The sequence below is a fragment of the Hippocampus zosterae genome, chromosome 3, assembly GCF_025434085.1.
Source record: "Hippocampus zosterae strain Florida chromosome 3, ASM2543408v3, whole genome shotgun sequence".
Taxonomy (NCBI): Eukaryota; Metazoa; Chordata; class Actinopteri; order Syngnathiformes; family Syngnathidae; genus Hippocampus; species Hippocampus zosterae.
Window position 1 is genome coordinate 4,638,617 of NC_067453.1, and position 14,019 is coordinate 4,652,635.

At 48.4% G+C, this 14,019-nt stretch overlaps 1 protein-coding gene and 1 long non-coding RNA gene across 3 annotated transcripts in view; one reads left to right on the plus strand and one right to left on the minus strand.

Moving 5' to 3' along the window:
* LOC127597768 (uncharacterized) overlaps positions 1–9,936 on the minus strand; it is a 38,706-nt gene extending 28,770 nt beyond the window's left edge. The window contains exons 1-3 of one of the 2 annotated variants that reach the window (XR_007961730.1): positions 9,625–9,936; positions 8,402–8,503; positions 7,893–8,006 (exon numbers count right to left, since the gene is read on the minus strand). This is a non-coding gene — a long non-coding RNA (uncharacterized LOC127597768). The remainder of the gene's footprint in view (positions 1–7,892; positions 8,007–8,401; positions 8,504–9,624) is intronic. The other variant, XR_007961729.1, reaches the window with a different exon arrangement.
* The window catches only part of adat1 (adenosine deaminase tRNA specific 1), a 144,892-nt gene that overhangs the window by 75,003 nt on the left and 55,870 nt on the right, over positions 1–14,019 (plus strand). The window lies entirely within an intron of this gene.

Below are 14,019 nucleotides of genomic sequence, written 5' to 3' on the forward strand. Positions count from 1 at the left end.
GTCATCTCCAACATAAGTTGAGTGCGGGTACAGAAATAGCGCGGACGGAAAACACCGGATCGAATATCAATTGAGACAGCCGGTCTTAAGGGGTCCATCTGAGGTTGGCAAAATCGTATGTGCATTGTTTAATTGATATCGTTATCTGCAATCAAAAAAAAACAAAAAAAAATGGGGGAAAGGAACTATGCTAGTCCAATGGTGACCACCCCCCATCGAGGTAGTGCGGAGAAACTACCCGCTCATTAAGGGGGTTAAAGAAATATCCAAAAAATTGAATAAAAGATGGCCTGACATCGAGAGGCCTTGGCCGGTGGAAGAGACTTTTAACAGGGAAGTAGTTGAGACAATACGTGTACTAGTATCAGCATACAAGGCAGGACATAAAAAAGGAAAAAGAGGAGAAAAGAGGAAGGAAAAAAGAGAATGGGAATTGGGATTGTTAAAAATATTTGACAAAGAGGGACTCAAATTGAACCGAGAGTTCCAACAGAGAAAAGAGAAAATTAAAGCTGAAGTGCAGAAAAATATGGAAGAAGCTAAGAACCTAATGGAAAAAGCAAACATGCCTTTTTCACATGTGTCCCCTGTTAAGAATCCCCCACCGTATGATGTGAGTGAAGACCGTGGAAATGTATATCCACAACTTCCGATAATCAACCAGGAAGGAAGTTATCAGCTGGAGACGGAGGATAAGGACATTGTCGAAACAGGAAGAGCAAAGACCACCATCATCATGCACCCTAGCCCTGCCCGCAAAAGAAATAAAACACGATTTGCAAAGCATGGCACTTTTGACTACACTAGAAAGGAGCTGCAGTATGACAGCCAGAGTGATGCTGAAGGAGCAGCGGGGGGCTATGACCCCACAATCAAAAGCATTTTGAAAAAAGCGGAGGAAAAAGGACGCACTCCGGGAAAAAAAAGATTAGAACAAGAACATATTTTAGTAGTACCGACAGTGGAAGCGACAGTAGTGATGATGACGGGGGAGACAAGGATCCTACGCCTACCTCATGCTCCACCCCCACGGCCATGGAGGATTGGAGAAGAACCGCCTTAATGAGCATTAAGAACAGGAAAAAGCAATGCCTGGAGGAATTGGACTGGAGTGTGGAACCAAAGGAGCAAGAGGAGCTGGAGGAACAATTGCAAAGGTTGGAGGTCGCTGAACGCAAGCTGAAGAAAGAAGCGTCCAAAATACCAGCGTCCCTTTTGAGCCAGGAGCAAAGATCAAGGCGGGCAAATACGATCCTACCAGTTTTGGTGAGAGGACAACAGCTGGAATACAAACCATGGCAGAATTCTGACATGTCAGCCATCCTTGAGAAGCTGCCCACCATTCAAGACGGAGCACACCCTTGGATATCCAAATTGGAGGAGTGCATGGTGGGAACCCAGTTCGCGGTAGGAGACATTAAGAGGCTTCTGGCTAACGTGGTAGGAGTCCATACCATGAAAGACATTTTGGGAAAAGCAGGGTTACATCGCTTTGCTACAACATCAGCAAATGACTCTGACCTGTTTGCAGCAGTCCGAGGCCAGATGTGGGGAGCACTGAAGGCAGCGTACCCGACCAATGTAAACCCTGATAATATTGTGCTCGAACCCCTGGGACTGACAGAGAACGCACGCTCATACGTGGCAAGAGCATATCAGACTTGGAGACACATCACAGGAAATGATCCGGATACAACCCAAATGGAAAAATCTATCTTGCGGGATAAGATCCAAAAGGGCCTGCCCGTGCAAGTGAGGAGCAAACTGGCCGAAGTGGTGGGACTGGGAAGCATGACGACTAATGTCTACACTGATCACATCGCTCATCAAGTTGATTGGTTCCGCAAGAAGGAGATGGCTCAAAAGGAGCAGGACCAAGAAGTGGTGAGGAGGCTGAACCAAGTGCAGCTCGTGGACAATAAAAAGGAAAAGAAGCAGACAGTCGTGGTGCAAGCTCCACCGCAACAAATCATTCTACAGCCCACGTCCCCGCATGGCCTAACTCCGCAAGCAGCCATGGCGGTGCCCTTCAGCCCAGCCCCTCAATGGGGAAACAGACCGGCCCATCTCTGGGGAGCCACGGCCCGTGGAGACAAAGGACGGGCAGGAAGGCCTAATCTCCCGGGGGGCCTACAACAGAGACCTAATGCGTGCTATAATTGCGGTCGACCAGGCCACATATCTCGCCAGTGTGATAGGCCCTATAACAATTCCTCTGGAGGTGGCTTCAGAGGGGGAACCAAACCACGAGGCCAAAGGCCTCAGGGCCCGGTAAACCCCTTTGGGGACCCGGAGCCTGGATTTTAGGGGTGCCCAGAGTGCCCTAAGGGGGGATGTCAGCTGGTAGTGTCAGGTCCGGAACAGGAGCCAACAATAACAGTGAAAGTAAACGATCAGCCTTTGACAGCTATGGTTGACAGCGGAGCGGCTTTCACTTGTATCCGGCCCGAAGACGCTACACATCTCCCCATGTCCGGTCATTTTGTGCGGACAATAGGGTTCGAGGGTATTAAACAGCTGATCCCTTCCACAAGACCAGTAAAGCTCTGCTGGCAAGACCACACAATAAAACTTCCAGTCCTGGTGTCAAACCGTACACCCATTGCCCTCCTCGGCAGAGATACCCTGTGTGGATTGACCTGTACCATAAAGTGTTCTCCCGATGGATGTGAGGTTGAAATACAAAACAAAACGTGCCACGAGGTGATGATGCAGTTAAGGTCCGGGAAGTCAACGCCCACTGTAATTTGGGTGGGAGATGTCAGCGACAACCTATTGGAACCTTACAAGAAGTGCGAAAAGTTTATCCGCTCCAATAGACCAGGAGCAAGGACCCCAGAGTACCCATTCCACTGCACGCTACAATATCACAAAGACCTAACGCAGGCACAGGCAGAAGAGTGGTTGCGTCAGCAACCGCAAGAAGTGCAATTGAACGGCACTTGCATTATCCTGGGACCACAGGGAGTGGCCATGAAAATCCAGAGAAACGGATTCATTGACAAGGAATTTAAAGTCAAAAATAGCATCCCACATGTGACTTTGTTGATAGCAGAAGACTGGGAGCAGCAACATGTAGGAGAAATGATGGCGGAGGCGGAAACACTCAAGTTTTCCCCGCTGGCAGGAAACAATGCTCTGTGGGTGAGTGTTGATAAACGGTTCATGAAGATCATGGTTTCAGCGCATGGACATGGACAGCCCCAAACGGTACAGCTGTCACACGACTCCATCCTCAGTATGACGACAGATCAACTCAAAGAGGACATGCTCCGACAGGTACCCGACTACCTGTGGTCTCGCCACAGTACGGACATTGGACTTGTAAAATCGGCACAACCGGTAACAGTGGATCTTCGGCCAGGCTGCAGACCTCCATGGAAGACACAGTACCCCCTGAAAGAGGAAGCAGTGCGGGGGATTGAAACACAGATCGAAGGATTGCTCGTGGCAAATGTGTTGAGAGTGACGCAGACCCCTCTTAGTAATACGCCAATACTGCCCTTGAAAAAGCCTGACAACACCCACCGGCTAGTACATGACCTTCGAGCCGTGAACGAAGTGGTGATTGACAATGTAGCCGATGTGCCAGATCCGCACACCCTGCTGGCACAGATTCCGCCGGACGCGGAATGCTTCTCAGTGGTGGACCTTTGTGGCGCCTTTTTCAGTGTCCCACTCAGTAGCGAATCACAAGGACTGTTCGGGTTCACATTCAAAGGACAGTTTTATCAATATCAGAGACTTCCTATGGGTTACAAACATAGCCCTCATGTGTTTAACAAAGTGTTAAAGGATGATCTCGAAGGGCTCGAAAGACAGGTGCAGAGCACTGTTATTCAATATGTGGACGACATTATTGTCTGTGCATCGGATGTCGAGACGTGCCACAAAGACTCGATCAAACTGTTGCAAATTTTGGCAGAAAATGGTCATAAAGTGTCACAAAAGAAATTACAATACTGTCAAAAACAGGTTGACTATTTGGGCCAGAAAATATCGTATGGACAGAGACGTATCTCAGATGGCCATTTGGAGGCGATACGAACGGCTCCAAAACCCAGAACTGTTCGGCAAATGTTAACCTTTCTGGGAATTGCGGGATATTCGGCCTCCTGGGTCGAAGAATACGCCAAATTGGTAGGGCCGTTAAGAGCTATGATCAAAGACACAGGCAATAATGATCTCCACGCCACGCTGGATTGGACACAGGATGGCCATGTGGCGTTTGAAACAATCAAAGCAAGATTGCAAGAGGCTCCGGCATTGGCTTTACCAGATTACTCGAAAAATTTTGTGTTATTCACGTCAATCTCGGCGGGGGGTAGGTTTGCATGTGCAATTCTTTGTCAGCCTACAGGTACGGGGTCTGGACCCCAACCTGTGGCCTATTATTCGACATCCTACTCCGAGGTGGAGATGGGCCTGCCGCCATGCTATAGAGCAATGGTTGGAGTCTATTTGATGTATGACAAAGCCTCGGCTATCACCATGGGCTATCCTGTGACAATTCTTACTCACCATAGTCTTCGGACTCTGTTGAACCAGGGCAAGTACACCTTGACAGAGCCCCGGCTTCGGGACTATTACAGGCTCTTGGAGCAAGGGGATGTCACTCTAGCAAGGTGTACTACTGTAAACCCAGCTGAGTTTTTGCCAACTTCAGAGGGTGGGGACCCCCACGATTGTTTGCATGAGTCAGAAAATACTCTAGACTGCGGTCCGATTTGCAAGCTATCCCCCTGAGGGAAGCGGATCTCGAACTGTGGACAGACGGCTCTTGTTATCGAGTCGGAGAAAATTTATGCGCAGGCTATGCGGTCGTGCAAGCGCAGGGACCTGAGTTTGTAACGATCAAAGCCGAAGTGGAGAAGGGTTCCATGTGAACAGCAGTTGAACATGGGTCAGTCGGTCCTAAAGGATGAAGGAGTGGGAACATCGGCGTAGCGCCACTTCCTTGGGTTTTTATTTTCCTTTTTGTGTGATGTGTTGCATGATTCCACTGGAATGTGATCCACCGTATGTTGTTGCCCGGCCCGCGACCAGTTTACCATCGTTATTGTGTCAAAGTTGCATGTGTTTTGCGTTGACTGCCATTGTCATCACGCGATACTGGCAGGAGTTCTTATTCGTTCCAGAACCTCTGGATGCTGACCGGGGCCGTGCAAGGGACTCTATGGACAGTGACCTGGACATAAGGACTTTGTATGGACAGCAGGCCCTGGGCAGTGATACCCAGCACGTTCTATCGCTGAAGATTCGGGGAATGGACTCTGCCTCGGCACGCACTTACACATGAAGAAGGGGGGCGACATTTCGGGGTTCTTGTTTTGATAGCATGTTTTGATACCTCATTACTATATACCTCATTGTTTATTCCAATATTTTTACCTCATTTTGTTACCTGCTGGCCGGCTGATCATGTGACGGTACAATTTCACTGTTTGGTGATAGGGGGACATGTCATTCCATTTTCACACTGTTTGGTGAGCTCGTACTGTTTTGTGGATTGTAATGTGCCAGGGCTCCTTACACCTGGTTGACACCAGGTGAAGGGAACCACTGGGGATGGTAGAAAGGGCCTTCCTCTTTTTCCTTGTCATTAGACTGGCGAGGTTTTTTTTCTTGAGGAGGGGCCGGCAGCTTTTTGGGGCTTCTAACGGGCCACACCAAATTCATTACTTCGCAATTTGTCACCGTTGTAAGGGTATTACCTAAGGGGGGTGGTATCGTCGTTTGAATTATGCGGACTTCAATTTTCTTTGCTTGTGGTTCCTGAGAGGCCTCAGATTGTTGTCAGGGAGCAATTGGCTAACTAAATAGTTTGAGCTTTCCTAGTTAAAATAACCTTAAGTAGCATGCCTTGAGCGTGATTTAGGCTGCAGATTTTGGGCCAAATTGTAGACGTGAGCATATATAAAATTTGATTGGGGAAAGATGTTTGGACCTTTACCGATGTTATCTTTTGTTAGACCGTTTCCGGGACTACTACTTTGTCCCGGAAGGGGGGAATGAAGTGTAATTTGGAATTCCCTCTCTATTCCTGTAGGTGGCCTTTGAATGTCCACCTGGCGTCAGTGACACGATTCTATTCTATATTTGCTGGTCAGGGAGAATTCAGTTTCAGCAATGTGTGCAATCCTATAATAAGGTAAAGTGGCTGTTGTCGTCCATCACCAACAGCGCTGGTCAAGATCTCCTTTTTAGGACTGAAGTAAACTAGTAGATTGAAAACCGCAGCTGGTGCACAAAGCCATGACATCAGCTCCTTGCCAGGTATAAAAGATACAGGCCTGACAGGGGTAGGGGGGCTTTTTTACATCCATGCCTTGGGCCACTCAACTTTTTGGAAAGACTTCACTCTGACATTGGTAGAATAAAATCTTTTCCCAATCAGCCGTGGTCCCTGAAGTGCTCATTCGTCGGGAAACAGCCACCGATCACAGAGTGTTTTTTGAAGACCAGGGAAGCAGCAAAAACCATATACCACACAGGCTTCTCGGAACACTGACGAAAAGCCAACATTTGCAACATACGTAAACACTCGCGGTTCAGTGAGGGGATTTTAGTCCTGGGACTTCGGGGGTTCTGCGCAGACTGTTAGTTCTTCCCCAGTACAGCGGTACCTCTACTTACCAACGTCTCTTCATATGAAATTGTCAAGTTACAAAACGCCTCAAGAGGAAAATATTGCCTTTTGTTACAAAAGAAATGTCAAGAAAGGTAAAAATACAGTCGGGTCTGCTCCTCGCAGCTACGAGTTTCATGAACGCAACATACTTGTAGCTGCTCTGCCATTGGCTATTACCGAGCGTCTTCCTGGTATCCCATTGGCTCAGAGGGAGATCTACCGTATGTGTCTATGTGTTTCGATAAATAGAGATGTGTCTGTGCAGAGTACTCGTCATTCGCCCCTTGGGCCGTGAGTCGTTCCGATCATTTTACGTAAATGTGAATCACCCAGAAAAAATGTTCAGCAGTCGGGCGATCGCTCACTCTGCCGATGTTTGCCTTAGACATTTTCGAAGGAATGTTAAAAGCCGACAAATGTAAACGTACTTGGATCAGTTCTTGCCAAAACGGCAGCCAAAAACCTCTTCTAAGACGGAACATGAGCTAAAGAGGGCAAACAACGATGAGGGTGCACTTAAAAGTGAAATGACCATCATTTTTAATCTTGTGTTTTTTACATGATGCACAACTCATTGATTGCGCAATACTGTGATCTAATTCCATCCATTTTTTGGATTCTCTTTATCCTAACAAGGGTCCAGTAAGATCCCTAAATTTCTTGCGGTTTCTGTTGAGAAACATTCTAAAACTCTTCACAAAGCGGTGAATCCCATCCCATGCTTGCTTGTGAAACTCGAGCCTTCACTGATGTTGCTTTTATCCCCAGTCATGACACTCACCCGTTTCCAATGAACCTCTTCACCTGTGGAGTATTCCAAACAGGTGTTCAAAAAAACCAAAACAACACGAATACAGAAATGTTTCTGTCATTCCCCAAATGGAGATGAACACTTTGAAAGAAGCTTTGCTGAGCGCGAGGCACCAGGAGGACGGTGTTGAAGCTGGTGGTATGGTATGCGTGTTTGTTGTGTCCACGCGCCACATTCACACACGGTACAGTCGACTGCATTGAGTGCTGCCCCCATGATTAAAAATGTTGTTTTGTTGTGGTTTTGCGTGCTCAGAAGCCACTTGAGCCATTGGCCCAACAGGATAGTAGGGTTTTTGTTTGTTTGTTTTGTCCAGGGTATCCATGGCAAGCACCCAAAGCGGGTTACTTTCAACACAAGAATTTCACAATCACACAGAATGCAAGAAAAAAAAAAACTCCATTTTTTTATGACATTTTTTAATGCTTTCCAACTAAACTACAGGGATACTTTTTTTTTTTTTTTTTATACTTTTATAAAAGGATGGTCGCTGTGGTCCATTCTGGAGCACTTGAAGTTGAGGGCTTGTCCGCTGTCACTGTCACGGCGATGTGCACCCATCCCCTGGAAAGACAGAGAAAGGACAACATGGGACCATGTCAGTCTTTTGTTTCTGCGATGAATCACGGTGAAGTTGGTGGTTTGTGGATTGGATGACATCCTCTGCTGGAGGCGAACTTATTGGATGTCACTCATGAATCGCGCACGGGTGCAGTTGTTTCTCATAAGTGGAATTGGACAGGATGGGGTCAGATACGGCAGCACTGCTCATTGCCAGGTCGGAGTGACAATCTTGCTGAACTATTCAAACCTTCATATTATTTTTTTCACCAATCAATGAACACAATTTGGTCAGTGTGCCAACTCCGCGCTGGAGGCAAAAACCGAAAAAATCTGGCTTTTCCCTTCTTTGTGCACAAGGCTGGCCAAAGACGATGAAACAATGTACAGGTACTCACATTGGGATTTACCGCAGACTTGGCCGGGGGCGCACTCGACCGTTTGAGGAATACAATATGGCATCAACCATGGTATACAGGATTGGCATTTCACAGCTTCACCTGAGGGGTAGAGTTGGGAGTGTTTGAGAACTTGAAATGATTTTTTTTTCTCCTTTTGGCTTGTCCCATTCACCGTGGCCGCAGTGCGTCATCTATTTCATTCAGTTAGTCTTGCGCTCGTCCTCTCGAACACCGACTGCCCTCGTTTGACTATTTTTGTGCTTTCTACTGTCTTCGGGACTCATTTGTTTTATTGTTCGTTGCGGTCTGAATTGTGGTGGTTGTTTGGAAGTGCTCGATGACTACAGTTGATTTGACTCGACTCATGTCTTCTCTGGCTCCATCCATCGAGCTCGTCTTGGGTCTTCCTCTTGCTAGCGTGTGGAGAACATGCAAACTCCACACAGGGAGGCCAAAGCCGGAGTCGAACCCTGTCCCTCTTCACCGTGAGGCCGGCGCGCTAACCGGTCGGCCACGGTGCCGCCTCAAAATAACATGGACGTATTTCTGAAGGGGTTGTCTCAACGGGAAAAGTAATTTCCTGAATTTCAGAACGTATCATAAGGGGTGTTCACACAGCATACATTTGCATCGGTGCCGCACCGACGTATATTGTTGCGATATATCTTACACCCGAGCAAATTTTGTGGAGCGTTTGAGCGCAATTGATTTGTTTTTTATTGTTCGTTGCTGTCCAAATTATATTCTGCTGCGTGTGCAGAATTTTGTAGACAGCGGTAGTTGTTTTCAAGTGCTCTTGACTTGACTCATGTCTTCCCTGGCTCCATCCATTGAGCTTGTCTTCAGTCATGGCCAGCCTCGCCAGTGTTTTAGAAACTTTCCTCTACACCCAAACACGAGACTCTCTACCACAACAGGGACAAGAATTTAATAATTACATTTATTTTGAAACAATCAGACTTGTGGTCTGGTAGTTGCTACTCATGCTGAAGTTATTATGGGAGGAAAAGGTGTTCTTGTGGAATTATGATTCGTCACAGTTTTTGCATAGTTTATGATCCCTTTGTTGTATAATTACGGCTTGTCATGGTTGGTCTCATGCAATATAACCCCCCCCCCTCCCTTTATAAAATTGCTGATGTATTCTTGTGAAATTGCAGTTTGTGATAGTTAAATTGTTTCTTGTGAAGTCGACTGACTGAAAGGAAAATGACACTCACCAGCTATGACCAGCACGGCGACGCAGAAAGCCAAGATCAACCACTTCATTGTCGTGTTCACCACAGCAGACTGTTGTCGACTTGTCAGTTGAAGCTTCTTCCAATTGATGATCACTTTAGTCAAATTTATTCTTTTATACAGTGCCGTGTGAAAATATTTGCCCCCGTCCTGTTGACTGCGTTCTTGGAATATTTATCACACACGAGTTACAGTTCAACAAACCGATTTTAATATCAAACAGAGGCATCCCAAGGCAATACTAAATTTGGTTTTCAAATGACAATTTAAATTATTAAGGCACAAAAACAACCCCCCCCCAAAAAAAAAACTTTCTGACCCACTGTGAAAATGTAATTGCCCCCAGAATCTAATAATGGGTTCAGAGATGAAAGTCCTCCTGTTTGCTTTCACAAGCGTAGCCATGTTGAGGCACTAACACTAGGAACAGTAAAGAGATTTTCGTCTTTTTAGAAAGACACTTGCTAAACCCCAGTGGAACAAATAAAAGACGCCGTGGACAAGACTGTTGTTGTCGTAAAAAATGTATTTGGACAAAAAAGGAAACGCTCAGATTGGCAGAAAAACGTGTCCGTCCGACTTCGAGTGTCGTATCAGTTATCCTAGCTTAGCTGTTGTCGTGTGTAACGTCGGTTGCATCGGCGTTGGTTGGTTGAAATCAAAAGAATTGCTTGCGTACATGTTCGCGCTGAAGCACGCTCAGCAGAGAGCAGCGGACTATCTACTGCTGCGGCTCGCTTAGCTTGAGTAGCGTCGCCATTTCATCGGCCGTGCAGTCCGATAGAAAACAAAGAGAAAAGCAAACATAATGCGCCAAACAGAAAATCAAGTGAAGAAATCACAAAATAAATTCTGTTTTGTGAACGCACAACAGAGGAACAAACTACACAAACATCTCAGAGACAGTTCGGTCTCCTCCAAAAGGAAAGATGACGGCAGTCCAACAGAGCACGAAAGCCGTATGTCATCAACTCTTCTCATGCGTAGCGAGTCTACCCCTGTAGCGTTCACGCGTAGCATTTTACATCGGTGCTGCCCCGCAAACGAGCATTTACTCCGGAGCAAATTTTTAAACCACCTCCTTGAGCAGGGTGAAATTTGCTCCGGTTGAAGCTGTTTTCAGGCGCCACACCGGTGTAACTTTGCACGTGTGAACGCTCTACGGGGGCAGCCCCGGAGCAAATGTTGTCGTGTGAACACCCCTTTTGTGTGCTCAGAAGCCATTGGCCCAACAGGATAGTACTTTCTTATGTATGCATGGCCAGCACCCAAAGCCGGCTATATTCAACGTGAGAATAATTTTTCAGTAACACAATGCAAGAACACCTCCGTGAGTCGTCACCTTACCGTGGTGGAGGGGTTTGTGTGTCCCAGTGATCTTAGGAGCTAAGTTGTCTGGGGCTTTATGGCCCTGGCAGGGTCACCCATGGCAAACAGGTTCTAGGTGAGGGGCCAGACAAAGCACGGCTCAAAGACCCCTTATGATGAGAAAAATATATGGACCAAGGTTTCCCTTGCCCGGACGCGGGTCACTGGGGCCCACCTCTGGAGCCAGGCCTGCAGGTGGGGCTCGTTGGCAAGCGCCTGGTGGCACAGCCCGAAGAGGCAACGTGGGTCCCCCTTCCCATGGGCTCACCACCCATGAGAGGGGCCAAAGGGGTCGGGTGCAATGTGAGCTGGGCGGCAGCCAAAGGCGGGGACCCTGGAGGTCCGCTCCTCGGCTGCAGAAGCTAGCTCTTGGGACATGGAATGTCACCTCTCTGGCAGGGAAGGAGCCCGAGCTGGTGTGTGAGGCAGAGAATTTCCAACTGGATATAGTCGGACTTCACACACAGCCTGGGTTCTGGGTTCTGGTACCAGTTCTCTCGAGAGGGGTTGGACTCTCTTCCACTCTGAGTTGCTCACGGTGAGAGGCGCAGAGCAGGTGTGGGCATACTCATTGCCCCTCGGTTCAGTGCCTGTACATTGGGGTTCACACTGGTAGACAAGAGGGTTGCCTCCCTCCGCCTTCGGGTGGGTGGACGGGTCCTGACTGTTGTTTGTGCATATGCACCAAACAGCAGCTCAGCATACCCACCCTTTTTGGAGTCCTTGGAGGGTGTGCTGGAGAGTACTCCTGCTGGGGACTCCCTTGTTCTGCTGGGGGACTTCAATGCTCACGTGGGCAATGACAGTGAGACCTGGAGGGGCGTGATTGGGAGGAACGGCCCCCCCCCCCTCCCGATCAGAACTCGAGTGGTGTTTTGTTATTGGACTTCTGTGGTCGCCACGGATTGTCCATAACGAGCATCTTGTTCAAACATAAGGGTGTCCATATGTGCACTTAGTTGTATCATCGGATTTGCGGGCGCATGTTCTGGACACTTGGGTGAAGAGAGGGGCGGAGCTGTCAATCACCACTTGGTGGTGAGTAGGCTCCGATGGTGGGGGAAGATGCCGGTCCGTCCTGGCAGACCCAAACGTATTGTGAGGGTTTGTTGGGAGCGTCTGGCGGACTCCCCTGTCAGAAGGAGTTTCAACTCCCACCTCCGACAGAGCTTTTCCCATGTTCCGGGGGAGGCGGGGGACATTGAGCCCGAGTGGACCATGTTCCGTGCCTCTATTGTTGAGGCGGCCAATCTGAGTTGTGGCCGTAAGGTGGTTGGTGCCTGTCGTGGCGGCAATCCCCGTACTCGCTGGTGGACACCAGCACGCCTTCCTTGGAGAAAGCAGAGCCTGGGGACCCTGAGGTGGGCTCTCCTATGTCTGTGGTTGAAGTCACCGATGTGGTTAAAAAGCTCCTCGGTGGCAAGGCCCCAGGGGTGGATGAGATCCGCCCAGAGTTGCTCAAGGCTCTGGATGTTGTGGGGCTGTCCTGGTTGACACGCCTCTGCAACATCGGGTGGTCAACAGGGAGAGTGCCTCTGGATTGGCAGACCGGGGTGGTAGTCCCTCTTTTTAAATAGGGGGACCGGAGGGTGTGTTCCAACTACAGAGGGATCACACTCCTCAGCCTCCCTGGTAAGGTCTATTCAGGGGTGCTGGAGAGGAGGGTCCGTCAGGAAGTCGAGCCTCAGATTGAAGAGGAGCAGTGTTGTTTTCGTCCTGGCCGTGGAACAGTGGACCAGCTCTACACCCTTAGCAGGGTCCTTGAGGGTATGTGGGAATTCGTGGACTTGGAGAAGGCGTTTGACCGTGTCCCTCGGGGAGTTCTGTGGGGGGTGCTTTGTGGGTATGGGGTACCGAACCCCCTGATACGGGCTGTTCGGTCACTAGATCGACGGGCGGATCGGTTCAGCGTCTGCTGTGATGCGGACGTTGTATCGGTCTGTCGTGGTTAAGAAGGAGCTGAGCCAAAGGGCGCGTAGCTCTCAATTTACCGGTCGATCTACGTTCCAACCCTCATCAATGGTCACGAGCTATGGGTCGTGACCGAAAGAACGAGATCCCGGTTACAAGCGGCCGAAATGAGTTTTCTCCGCAGGGTGTCCAGGCTCTCCCTTAGAGATAAGGTGAGAAGCTCGGTCATCCGGGAGGGGCTCAGAGTCGAGCCGCTTCTCCTCCACATCGAGAGGAGCCAGATGAGGTGGCTTGGGCATCTGATTCGGATGCCTCCTGAGCGCGTTCTTGGAATATTTATCACACACGAGTTACAGTTCAACAAACCGATTTTAATATCACACAGAGACAACCCAATGAAATACAAAACGCGGTTTTCAAATGACAAGTCAGTTTATTAAGGCACCAAAAAAAAAAAAACAACAACACCTTTCTGACCCTCTGTGAAAAAGTAATTGCCCCCAGAACCTAATACTGGGTTCAGTATTGGTTGTGCCAAGGTTGTGCCAACCTTGGCAGCAATAACTGAAATCAAGCATTTGTGATGATTGCTGTGCAGGAATTTTGGCTTATTCTTCTTTGCAGAATTGCTTCAACCCCGCCAGATTGAAGGGTTTTCGAGCATGACCTGCCAGTTTAAGGTCACAGCATAGGATCTCAGTTAGATTCAAATCCAGGCTTTGACTTGACCGAACCAAAGCCTAAATTTTGTTTTGGGTTTTTTGAGTCATTCAGAGGTAGACTTGCTGGTGTGTTTCGGATCATTGTCCTGCTGCGTGATCCAAGAGCGCTTGAGTTAGAGGGCACAAATTGATTGTCGGACAATCTCCTACAGGATTTTCGAGCAGACAGCAGAATTCATTGTCCCATCAGTCACGGCAAGTTGTCCTGGTCCTGAAGGAGCAAAGCGGCCACAGACCATCACACCGCCACCACCATGCTTCACTGTTGGCATAATGTTCTTACCCCAAACGTAACGAGCATCTTCTATAAAGTTCCATTTTCTACTCATCAGTCCACAGAATCTTTTTCCCCCAAACTCTTGAGGATCATCAAAA